Source organism: Gouania willdenowi, chromosome 22 (genome assembly GCF_900634775.1).
Source record: "Gouania willdenowi chromosome 22, fGouWil2.1, whole genome shotgun sequence".
Lineage (NCBI taxonomy): Eukaryota > Metazoa > Chordata > Actinopteri > Blenniiformes > Gobiesocidae > Gouania > Gouania willdenowi.
This window is the reverse complement of record NC_041065.1, coordinates 21,937,092-21,949,742: the sequence shown is the minus strand read 5'-3', so window position 1 is coordinate 21,949,742 and position 12,651 is coordinate 21,937,092. Positions and strand designations below refer to the sequence as shown.

Genomic DNA, 12,651 nt, shown 5'->3' with positions numbered 1-12,651 from the left:
ACACAAAGACACAAAGCCCTAAGGTTAAAATTAGACAAGCAAAAAGCTGTAGGAAAAAAACTAATTCTGAGTCACCCTAACAGGAGGAAGACCATATTTTACATCTCATCACCAATAAACAACGTCGACAAGCGACAGTCCTGCAAGCTGAGACGCTTAACTCACAACTCGTGCCACTAAAGGAAAACATTGAACAAGCCAAACTAGCATATGTTTTTCATGAAAACGAAATTACATGGGAGACACTAAATCAGTGCAACTCTGGTGCTAGAACTCTGCTCCAAGTCGAAGAAAAACAGAATAGTAAAAAAGCACCATTTTCCTTGTGGGTAGGCATATTTTCTAGGCCTCAAAAATGTGAACCGCAAAGGCCAAAATATGCACATGGTGATCCTGACCTGAGGCTTTCATTACCGATTTCTTGCAAAAATAAACTGACTAAACGGATGAGAACAAAGACGATTATGTAAGTGCAGCTCTTTTACATGTTTATAGTAAATGAAGCCAAATAGAAAGCATGCTCCCTGAAAAAATAAACAGTTTCTTAGTTCAATAATTCACTTTAAGATGAAGCTAAATCCTAAATTAAAGGAATATTCTCCATTTCCACCATTATGAAGACTCCAATTTTCTGTTTATTTTTTTCCCAAATTCTATTTCAGGGTACATTTTGTTTGTTTCTGAGTAACCACATACATTTTTTTTTGGCTTTCCTCAATTTGATACTGGGAATCGGATTATTGCCATTATTGATGGAAAAAAGTAATATTGTTGAGATTAAAGTTGACAATTTGAGAGTCAAGTTGAAATAAAATGTCGATATTTAAGTCGAAATTTCAAAACTGAACTCAAAATACAATATTGTGATATATGAAAAAAAAAAAGTCAAATCTACGGAAACTGACAAGGGCCAATTCACAATATGACCACAAACAGCAGATCATGGCCGTCTACAAAATGCTGTGCCAATGAATACGTTAAACTATACTTCGAAGTTTAATTCAATGACATTTAATGACTTTATAGAAATATTGCCAAAAACGTAATCTGTTCGAAATGAAAAACAGTCAAATTTGGAAGAAGTGGAGCATTCAGTCCCGTCTGTGGCTAGTGAGAAGCTGTACGAAAACAGATTAGGACCAGTTTTGATGGAGACTATTGTCAAATATGGTGAATTGGCCTTAGTCAGCTTCCATAAATTTGACTCTATTAGCAAAACTTCAACTTTTAAACCGATATTGCATTTTGAGTTTAATTTCAAATTTAATCTCATTTTTTTTAACTTTAATCTTGACATTATATTTCAACTTTATTCTCGAAATTTGAACTTTAATCTCGAAATTTCAACTTTATTCTTGATTTGCCGAAAATTATTTTCTCCATCAATATTGGCCCTAGTCTGCTTGAGTAGATTTCACTTTATTAGCAAACCATCAACTTTTGTGACGATATTGTATTTTGGGTTTCATCTCGTCCTTTCGACTTTAACCTCCACATTATCTTTCAACTTCATCCTCGAAATGTCAACTTTAATCTTGACATTTCGACTTTAATCTCGATTTGCCGAAAATTATTTTCTCCATCAAAATTGGCCCTAGTCCGCTTGCGTAGATTTGACTTTATTAACAAACCTTCCAGTTATAAGAATGTTGTATTTTGAGTTTAATTTCAAATTTAATCTCATCTTTTTGACTTTAATGTCCACATTATCTTTCAACTTATTTCTCAAAATGTCAACTTTAATCTCGACATTTTGACTTCAATCTCGACATTTCAACTTTATTCTTGATTAACCCAAAATGATTTTCTCCATCAAAATTGGCCCGAATCCGCTTCCGCATGATGCCAATCAGTTTTACCCTACTGATGATGTGTTGTTGTTGAAATAACAATGTTTAAAGAGCTCCCCTCTAAACATCAGAGGGGAAAAACATGTAGGTGAAGGAATATTCTGTGTCATAGAGCTATTTCTGTTGAATGTGTTATTTCCATCTATTTAGACCCATTGATGATGCATCTGAGAAACTGAGCAGACCAAAAGGTCATGAAATCATTAAACTAATTATGTTAATAGCCCCAAATCTTCAGAAATAGGAACCTCTCTGTACAAGAAAAGAGCACACACTCCAATCTGAGGTAGCTCCATGCTCCATTAACAGCCCAGTCAAACACTAGCTTGTGTTTTTATTGCTGTAAAACTCTCCCGAGTGGCCTGCAAAGGGTAGCTCAACAGTCTGACTGACACCTTCCTTTTTTGTGAGTGTGTTGTCATGACTCAGTGCATCTTATGCCAAATGGCATGCCCAAGTTTCCTTCCTACAAAACTAAACTAAATAGCTGTGTTTGCACTGGGCTGGCTAGCCCTCCACAGAGGGGTCCTGGAGGCCCTTTTGTTGGCCCAGCATGCAGCCAAGGAGCCCTTCCACCCCTGCAAACAACCACCCAACAAAACATGGAGGGTAAATCACTCCCAAAGCACAACAGCTGAAAACACTTGAGCAACTAATGGGATGAGCAGCGTCCAATTCCCTGTGTGCGTAAATCAGAAAAGAAAGAAGCAATAATAAGCACACCGTGACAAGTCTGTTTTTTGTGTGTGTGTTTTCTTTCTGAGCAACAAATTGTGCTTCAGGAGCAATTGATCACTTATCTTTTTAACGAGGGCAGCGAACGCAGCATTCACATTTGCAGGTTTATTATATGCCAATTTATGATAAAAAGAGGGCGTTCACTTTCCAAATAGTCTCACTTCACAGACAAAAACAGAGGTAATAAAGAAGCAAATGTGTGTTTTTAAGCGATTTCAACCCTAGGTGTAAATCATGCAGTTTAAACAACAGCTGAGGAAAAGTTAATTGAGAAGCCAGTGTTTTCTGAAACTAAAACTCCTGCCGTTTAAGCGCGCAGTGCCAGTGCCGTGAACGCAGCATGACTGCGGGCTAAGTTCGCTGATAACTTACCGGTGTCACTACTATCCATTCGGGAGATAAAGGCACTTTCCCCCGCAGCATTCACATGGTTCCCCGCCTAACCTCCGACGCTTTGACAGGACCAGGGTTTAGGAAACGGGACTGAATAAAAACAAAAAACCTCTCCGTGTAATTCCAGGGTTTCCACGGAGCACAGAGCCGAGCAGAGTGTGTGCTCCACCCAGACAATGTGGGGTTAAACTCCGCCTCTCCTCCTTCCTTCCCACGGACACTCCAAGAGGGGGATGGACGCATGGTTCCTACTACTACTACTACTACTGCTATTACTACTACTACTACTGCCATTACTACTGCTAATACTACTACTGCTATTATTACTACTACTACTACTATTACTACTACTACTACTGCCATTACTACTACTATTACTACTACTACTACTGCCATTACTGCTATTACTACTACTATTACTACTACTACTACTGCCATTACTACTACTATTACTACTACTGCTATTATTACTACTACTACTATTACTACTACTGCTAATACTACTACTACTACTGCTGCTGCCAATACTACTACTGCTGCTGCTGCCAATACTACTACTGCTAATATTACTACTACTGCTATTACTACTACTACTACTACTGCCATCACTACTACTACTACTGCTATTACTACTACTACTACTACTACTACTGCTGCCAATACTACTACTGCTAATACTACTACTATTACTGCCACTGCTACTGCTGCTATTACTACTACTACTACTGCTGCCAATACTACTACTACTGCTAATACTATTACTGCTAATACTACTACTTCTACTGCCAATACTACTACTACTACTACTACCACCACCACCACCACCACTACTACTACTACTGTTAATACTACTACTACTGCTAATACTACTATTACTACTACTACTGCTGCTGCTGCTGGCACTACTACTACTACTGCTATTACTATTACAACATGAGGATCACTGAAAGGTTAAACTATTATTTCCAACCTGTGGTTCGTGGACCATTTGTGGGTACCCCAAATAAGGTACAGTCAGCATACCAATTGAACGGTGTTGACTGTAATTTGAGCAGAGATGTAAAGAGTACTGATATATCCTACTCAAGTACAAGTACTGTTACTTCATTAAAATTGTACTCAAGAACAAGTAAGTCATACATAAATTACTCACGTAAAAGTTACGAGTCTCTTTCACCCCCACTTTAATTTTTGTTAATAAATCTTGCCACGGTTCCCTTGCATATAGTATTGTATTTTATATATATATATATGTAAATGTTTTTGTTTTTTTATGTCATCATGAATATTTTATACAGACCAAAGTGGAGTGAGACATTTCCTCACCCTTTCTAATTGGAGGAGGATGACACGACCCCGTTTTCCAGGTATACAAAAAAAATGCACGCTCAAACTTTTACATTATTTGTTATTAATATTATTCGTTACCACATTAATTGAAATAAATACATCTTTAAGGTTGAACATCATCAGTATTGAAGGTTAATACTGGCTGGGTTCGAAATGCTACACTCCGTACTACACTATACACTACAAACTCAATGAGTATATACTGTCTACTATATACTATGAGTATAATTAGGATGATGACCGTTCCCTCTGGAGTATACTTCCAAGTTACCCAAAATGCATTTCGAACCTACAATGACAAAAACCTGAAGCACACTGAGGCTAAATATCGCTGCTGATTTGCCACGTTTGAAAGTTCTGAAAACATTTTAGGTGAGAAAGTGACCAAGTAGAATATCAACATGTGGTCATTTAATCCATAAAAGTTGTGGAAACACATTTCATGCTGACATTTCAGAGATTTTTGGAAACCCTCCATTGTGCTACTGACTAAACTTCTGGTTAACTTCAAAACAAGAGCCTTATTTACAAAAGCGTTAAAAAGTAATAGAAGACAAGAAGAGATGCTTTTGTTTTGAAAAAGGGATGTTTGATTTTAGCTTGAAGCCAGTCCCAGGACGATTTTACATTCCGCTCGCAATGCATCATGGGGTGGTTGAGTATGACGAGTGTGCCCACCATGCATACTTAAAAAATGTCCTCATATAGTATACATCTGGGTAATTCTTGTGTCCTCAATCTTTCCATACTATCTAATGTGAATGCACTGCATACATATTTTGATGTCAAACTTAGTATGAGTAGTATGTTAGTTTGTGATTACAAACACAGCCTTAGTCTCCGCTGGTAGTTTCCTCCCTTTAGGTTTTTGAGCTTTTATGTATCCAAGCATTCAATTTGCTAGCAGATAAACTATTACCAATAAAAAGGCAACACAATGAGCAATGGTCTAGTCTGCAGCCCTGTTATGTTTATGCTTATCTGTGACAGAATGTGCCCTGAGAGTGTCTCAGCTCACTGGGTTGCATGTGAACAAGTTATCTGAGGAACAATTGAAGTGATGAGTAAACTGATAGGAAACAATCAGACCACATGCTGAGGATGCTTTTCTCACAACACTCCGGCCTTTCGTTTTCGCTCAAGCATTCCTTGTTCAAATTCCTGACAGCTGCAGGTTGAGGATCATCATGCCTTTCTTTGTTCTCCTTCTTTTGTCTTGTTGTGTTTTGTGATGTAGCGTTTCAGCGCCAAGCAGACCTTGCTGGCCTGACTATCGGCATGTTTATGTTGAGTGACAGCATTATGATGCGTATTGTCTTCTATCGGAAGTCAAAGCCCCAGTTTTTCATTTCAATCCATCAGTACAACCAGCAGACTATTTATTTGTCATGTGGATTTAATCATGGGGTTTTTTTTTTGCGTAGAAGTTCTATCTGATGTGCCAAAACCATTGGCATTTAAAGTCAGCCTGGTTTTGCTTTGGTTTCTTCATGGATGGAGAATGTCACTGTTACTGGTGACATGCTGCAGATCCAGATCCAGTACTGGATGTCGTACAGTGGAGTTGTTGGAGGCTTTCCGTTGTCGTCTGGCATCTCATTGAATATAATTGGCTCAGACAGACATCCTGCCACTAATCGGTCCTGTCTATTGTTCAGGAACAAGACAACAGTTTGTGCTGCTTAATATGAACCAGTGACAAACTGGTGGATTTCACATGGAGAGAAAAAATCCCATTACTGACAGTTTATTGCTTTAAGACATGGCAAGAAGTAGAGGAAACGGCGAACTCGGCTAGACATTTTAGCTTATTTTTTCTGCTGACACACACCAAAAAACGATAGGCAGGCAGTTATGGAACCTATGACCACACACTTATTAACACCTTGATATGTCTATGTCACCTAAATGAGCCTTCCACACACCTCTGCCACCCTCACTGTCATCACTTTGTGCTCCCGTTATGGCAGCTCTGATTGGTTCCATTGTCTTTTATGGGTACTTGTACTTTTTTGAGTATATTTCTAAATCAGTCATTTTCAAACCATTCTCAAGTAAATTGTTATTTTTTGTGAGTCCTTTTTTATTTCCGTTTCATGGCACATTGAACATAATCCGAATGTTCTTAGTTTCTGATACACCCAGGCACTTTCTTGGGTTCAGGTTGGAGTTTCTACCTATTATGTTGTTATACCCACATGGCAAATTTGGCATGACACTGTTTTAGAGTTCATAAGCTCTACTCAGAGCCTGTGAATTTTTTTAAAATTTCAAATTAAATTTCTTGATGTTATTTTATTTAAAATTGAACTATACATTTTGACAAAAGCTTTTATTTTATACAGATGCCTTTGTGGAAAACAAAATAAGTTCAAATAGTGCAAGATTTGGTCTCTTCCTTTTTAAGTTTACACATGAGATGTTTACTGTACGCAAAGGAACCGTGGTAAGATTTATTACCAAAAATAAACGTGGGGGGTGAAAGTATCTAGTAACTTTTACTTTGAGTACTAATTACATGACTACTTTTTATTTATACTGTACATGAGTATTTTATGTATGACTTACTTGTACTTGTACTTGAGTACAATTTCAATCAAGTAACAATACTTATACTTGAGTATCAGTACTCTTTACACCTCTGCATTCTGGACATTGTTACCAGTGCCATACCAGAGAAAGTGGTGTGTGTGGTTGTGTGAGAAAACAAAGAGGAAGTTGTCACAAGGTGTGTGCGCCATAGACAAAAAGGAGGGCTATAATCAGCCCTCTATCCTGAGCCACACCCTGAAACACTTACAAAAAGCACTGCCCGAATGAAGACGTAGAAGAATATGGAGTTGATATTTAGCGAGAGGAAAAAGTACTTGAAGGGCACGAGTAAGATAAGGTCGGGGAAAAGTCAGGCTATCCAGGGACAGCTTTTAATTGAACACGACAGGTCTGATCAAAATGATAGCTGGGACACTGCTAAAGGCCCAGCTAATGAGAAATCAATGAGAACAACGAGGAAACCATGTGTCACGGACACAGACCTCTCACACTGGTGCCGGAGTACCTGATTTACATGTAATTCAATTAGTACGAGGCAAGAAACTAACATATTTCTTTCTAAAGGAGCAAATTGTCATTTACACATTTCTTTTTTAACCTCTGCCAATGAGATAATGTTTTAACCATCCATCCATCCATTTTCTGACCCGCTTGTTCCTGTTTTCAGGGTGGGGTGGGGGTGGGGGGGGGGGGCTGCCGGTGCCAATCTCTGGCTCTCATTGGGCGCTGGGCGGGGATACACCCTGGACAGGGCGTCAGTCCATCGCAGGGCAACACAGACAGACAGCCACTCACTCTCATTCACTCCTATGGGAAATTTAGAGACTCCAATCAACCTTACAGTCATGTTTTTGGAGTACCCAGAGGAAACCCACGCAGCACGGGGAGAACATACAAACTCCACACAGAAAGGACCCAGGTGTCCACCCCAGGGCTTGAACCCAGAAACTTCTTGCTGTGAGGCGGACGTGCTAACCAGTTATTTATTTGATTGTTATTTATTTGTTTATCTGTTGGCAAGATTATGCCAAAAGTACCTCATAGATTTTGACAACATTTTAACCAAAGATAGACCTCACTGCATGGAAGATTCAATAAGATTTTGGAGGGGATCAATGTGCTGATTCTGGATCAGTTTTAAAAATAAAGAAATCTCTAGTTTTCATCTTTGGTGAACTTTCACATTTCCTATCTGGGCACTTAATTGAGCGATCTTTATGAAATTTAAATAATTTATATACTGTATATTTCCCGGCAGAGTTACATCCAGATTGCATTTGAATTGTGCATTTCATTGCGGTTTTTAAAAAAACGGTAGTTTCCCATACAGTTGGACCTACAGTATGTATTGCAATTAATGCCTTTAAAGTGTGAATGATCATCGTACCATGATCAGCATCACTGATCCAGATAACTATTGGGCAAATATTTGGGAAAGATATTCATGTCTGACTGTTTCAGAAATGTGACAGATGTGACAGATTTGTTCTGTACACATTGCGTCATCTTCCTGACTGACAGTCTGCTACGCTGATGTGTCATTATTTAAGAGAAGAGGGCGTGGAATAGAGCTGGATGTGCCTGAACTGATGAGTACTTGTGTTGTAGGTGTGGGAATTCTCACATGGGTGTGTCTGAGTGATAAGTGGGGCACAGAGAAACAAGTGACATCTGTAATGGATGTGTGGGCGGACAGAACTGTGATAAACCTGCAAAATAAAGTGTTTGAAGTGTGAGAAAAGCCCTGGCACGTCCACAAAGTGTTTCAATATATATCATTCAAATCTTACAGTTTAAGCAATACATCAGAATGAAATATGAGCTTTAAAAAGACTCTTTCTGAGGTCGGTGCGTTACAGATGTATTATCTGCCTCTCAGCACCTTGTCCTGTGTCTGTTACCAACGTTACCATTTGAATTCTAAACTACAGATCCTTTACTAAAATCAAAGCCATGTGCAAAAGTTTTTTTTTGTTTTTTTTAATTTTCACAATTGCTTAAAAAATAAATAAATAAAAAAGAAAGAGAGAAAAAAAAAAAAAAAAAAAAAAAAAAAACGCCAGTCCTGTAGAAGGTGCTGTGATAATGTCACAATGATACTAAAATATAAAGAAGTAAGTGAATTGCGCAAACTTCACAATGTGCGCAAAGACACATAGAATGTGCAAAATAATTTTCCAACATGCACATGATATTTGGACGAGGAGATATAAGGAGTTGCCCAGCGGACTGTTGCTCACTGGACATTTATCAACCCCATAATTAAAAAAGGGATTATTGCCTCTCATTAAACATAGTAAAATATGTTACCTAACCTGGTAACCAAGGGTTTATTATATATATTGGTGGTGGGCAAATACCCGTTTTGACTGGTGGTGGTTAAATGTACTAGCACTGATACCAATGAATCAATTTAGCACATTGCACATTTATTTAGGGTGTTTGACAAGCAGGTGTTGACTTTCAGCTTTATGCACTTTATGTTGTCATAATCTTATATACAGTATGTCCATCCTTTCTCCACTTCATGTTTGCTCCCATATTCAGATTTGTTTGCTGTAATTTGCTCTTTTACAAGCTTCTCCGAAATGTCATTTTGCCGTGCGGTTACTTTGCTCGGCCTCTATGACTACCCAGATGAAAGCCTTTGTTATGAGCCCTGATTCCAACAGGGTCGGCTCTGCCACTTTCCATTCTGTTATCATCTGCAGTGGTAAATCGAATGCAACAGGCAAATACGCAGCACGCAACTAATTCTCTTTTTTTTTATTTTGGCTCTTAGTAGATCAGGCCCAAGGTTTGTTGCAAAATACAAAAGAAGAAGATAAATAAAGCTGCTGTATGCCATGGCTCAACTAGTCTGGAACACTGGGATGGACTATCCTTCTATCCTATTCTGTTTGCCCTTCTGTTCACTAACCCCAACCAGTCGAAGCGGATAACTACTATAACCTCTGAACCTGGTTCCGCTGGAGATTTCTTCCTATAAAAAATTAGTTTTCTCTTCCCACTGTCGCTAAATGCTTGTTCATGTGGATCTTGTTGGGTTTTTTCTTTTTACTATGGACTCACTATTGTGCTATATAAATAAAGTTGAAATGAAAAATTGTTTTTATTGTGTTGTATTGTAACTCTGTACTTTGTACAAATTACACAATGTCTGTTGATCATTTTGTGTAACTTGGCTTTATGTTTTCTTATATATTTGGACTCTATGGGGACTACAGACGTGAATGCATTGTCCCTTCCAAATAAACTAATAAAATAACATGAATATTAAAATAATAAACCAATCATTAGAAATATAAATAATGAAGATAAAAAAGCATGACTCTGGAACGATGCCGAGATACAACTATTACTTCTTTTGTAGATTGGCCATTTGGGCAAGCACTACTGGAACCAGTTAGTCAGTAGTTTAAATAGCGTTTAAATATGTTTTGGGAGCTGTTTAATGATGATTTAGTAGATTTTCAATGTTTATAAAAATGTCAATTGTTGCTAAAAAAATAATAATACAAGTATACAAATAATCTTAAAGATGAACACAAACTGTATGAAAATAATCTGTTTGTTAGCCCTTAGCATGCTGCTGAAAATAAATATTTCATGTTGCTTGATTTCTTCTTATGTGACGAGAGCAAGTGGCTCATCCTGAAAATGACATCAGACCATAACCTAATAAAAGTGCATCTTAAACCACTTTAAAGCTTATCCAGAACCTAAGGCAGATCTGCCAATGATAACATGTAAGTATTTTAATGTGTTCCACATGTGATTGAAAAGGTTATAACCGTCTGAGAAAATATGGGGAGGGATTAGTTCACAAACCAGGGATCAGGGACCAGACAATCCTCACCTTTGATCGACTCAGTGACAGAGAGTATGGCTGCAGTGGGCTATAGCGTGACACTTTAAGCTGCTTCAAATCTATTCACTGGTGGTTGATTAAGTCTGACCACAGCTCTTCATCCCAGAAACCAGTAAGAGAGAATCCACAGCAAAAACCCCTTCGACACGTGATTGAATTATCTTCACCTTAAATGGAGTCAGATGAGAGCAGCCAACATACCTGTGCTATTAAAAAAAAGCTCTATTCAGTCAAATAGAGCACAGGCTGACTCCAATGAGTCAAATGTAATCACTCACTCCCAAGTGTAATCTGATTTGTTATAGAGGCTCAATTGTGCTTGTTTGAATTCATCGAAACAACAGACGAAATGGAAACAAGCCCAACAATCCAGGCACAAACATCACAAACAAGGATTTCTGGATCCAAACACTAACCACTACAACACTTAACCACATAATTACCCATGTGGTAATCAGAGGTTTAAAGAGTACTGATTTTACTACTCAAGTAGAAGTACTGTTGCACTCAAGTACAAGTACAAGTAAGTCATGCATAAAATACTCAAGTACAAGTAAAAAGTATCTCAATTAATTAGTTCTCAAAGTAAAAGTTACGAGTTACTTTCACCCCCCCAAGAAAAAGAGACCAAATCTTGCACAATTGGAACTTAATTTATTTTCCACAAAGGCATCTGTATAAAATAAAAGGTTTGTCAAAATGTACAATTCTTCAATAAATTCAATTCAAAATAAAATAAAAATCTTCAGGCTCTAAGTATAGCTACATTGCACATCACTATGATGTGATGCATCTGATTGGTGTCTGGTCATTTCATTTTTTTTGTAGTTTCACAATGTCCGTTGATCATTTTAAAACAAAAAATAATAATTTACTCATTAACCGCTGGGTGTAGAAATGTAATGAATTACTTACGTACTTAAGTACAAGTAAAATTACTGATTTAGAAATTTACTCAAAAAACCACAAGTACCCATTAAAACAACTCAACTACAGTAAGGTGAGTACTTGTAATCCATTACTTTCACCTCTGGCGGTAATTAATAAAGCACTGATTGATTTTCCTAGTGTCAGAAAGCTCCTCTCCGCTCTCTGCTAAGCCACACAAGGTAAAGTTCCCACAACCATTACCTTCCCGATCCCCGCTGAGAAACACTTTCACACCATCCAAAAAGGGGAGTTGTTAAAAACATTGCCTCGTTAAAAAGTGCTCATTTCACTTTGTTAATTGGAAGGAAACCCAAACTGCTCCAAGTGTTTCCCACAAAACTCAGCAGCACCTTCCTACGACGCTGAACCACCCGAGTGTGGCCTTCGTCTGTCTGTGTTTAACCGTGTAGGAAATGAATATATCGTACCAGCGGTTAATGGAAACCTGAAACCTTAGAGCTCTTTAGACTGGTTTGTTTACAGGCCCTGTGGAGGCACTCATGGTTACAACGTTTGTTTGTAATTGAACATCTTCAAATCTGCTCTTTTGGAGGTTAAATCTTAACACTGGAAATGCAATTTAACGCTCCATTGGATTACTTTACTTCAGATAATCCAATAATAGTTTAGTGATAATAAAATATCACAGTGAGAGTGCCAAGCATTAGGTTTTCTGAATAGTAAAGTTGTGTGTTTCGACCTCAAGATGTGAATTTGGGAGCTTTAGATGAAAAAAAAAGTCTCAAATAATCATAAAACATGTGTACACTCTTAAGAACTGAAGAAGAACACTGTCAAAAAGGTTCTGGTTTCAAAGCACTGTGTTAGTTAATGCATGTACGGAAGTCAAGCTAGCCCAGCCCCTTCATCTGTCTATAGCTGTTAACTGACAGCATCGATCCCCTAATTCAGTTAATCATCCAGCTGATCATGTTCCATGCTTCCCATTGGTTAGAGTTAGTCTCA

The 12,651-nt window shown here is 37.9% G+C and overlaps 1 protein-coding gene across 6 annotated transcripts in view; it reads right to left on the bottom strand.

The window, feature by feature from the left end:
* The window catches only part of tiam2a (TIAM Rac1 associated GEF 2a), a 97,989-nt gene that overhangs the window by 63,514 nt on the left and 21,824 nt on the right, over positions 1-12,651 (bottom strand). For 5 of the 6 annotated variants that reach the window (XM_028437234.1, XM_028437238.1, XM_028437239.1 and 2 more), the window contains exon 1: positions 2,961-3,158. The exons of the other annotated variant lie outside the window; for it this stretch is intronic. The gene's annotated coding sequence lies outside the window, so the exon portion shown is untranslated. Of the gene's footprint in view, positions 1-2,960; positions 3,159-12,651 lie in introns of those variants that run through there. 6 annotated transcript variants of the gene reach the window in all.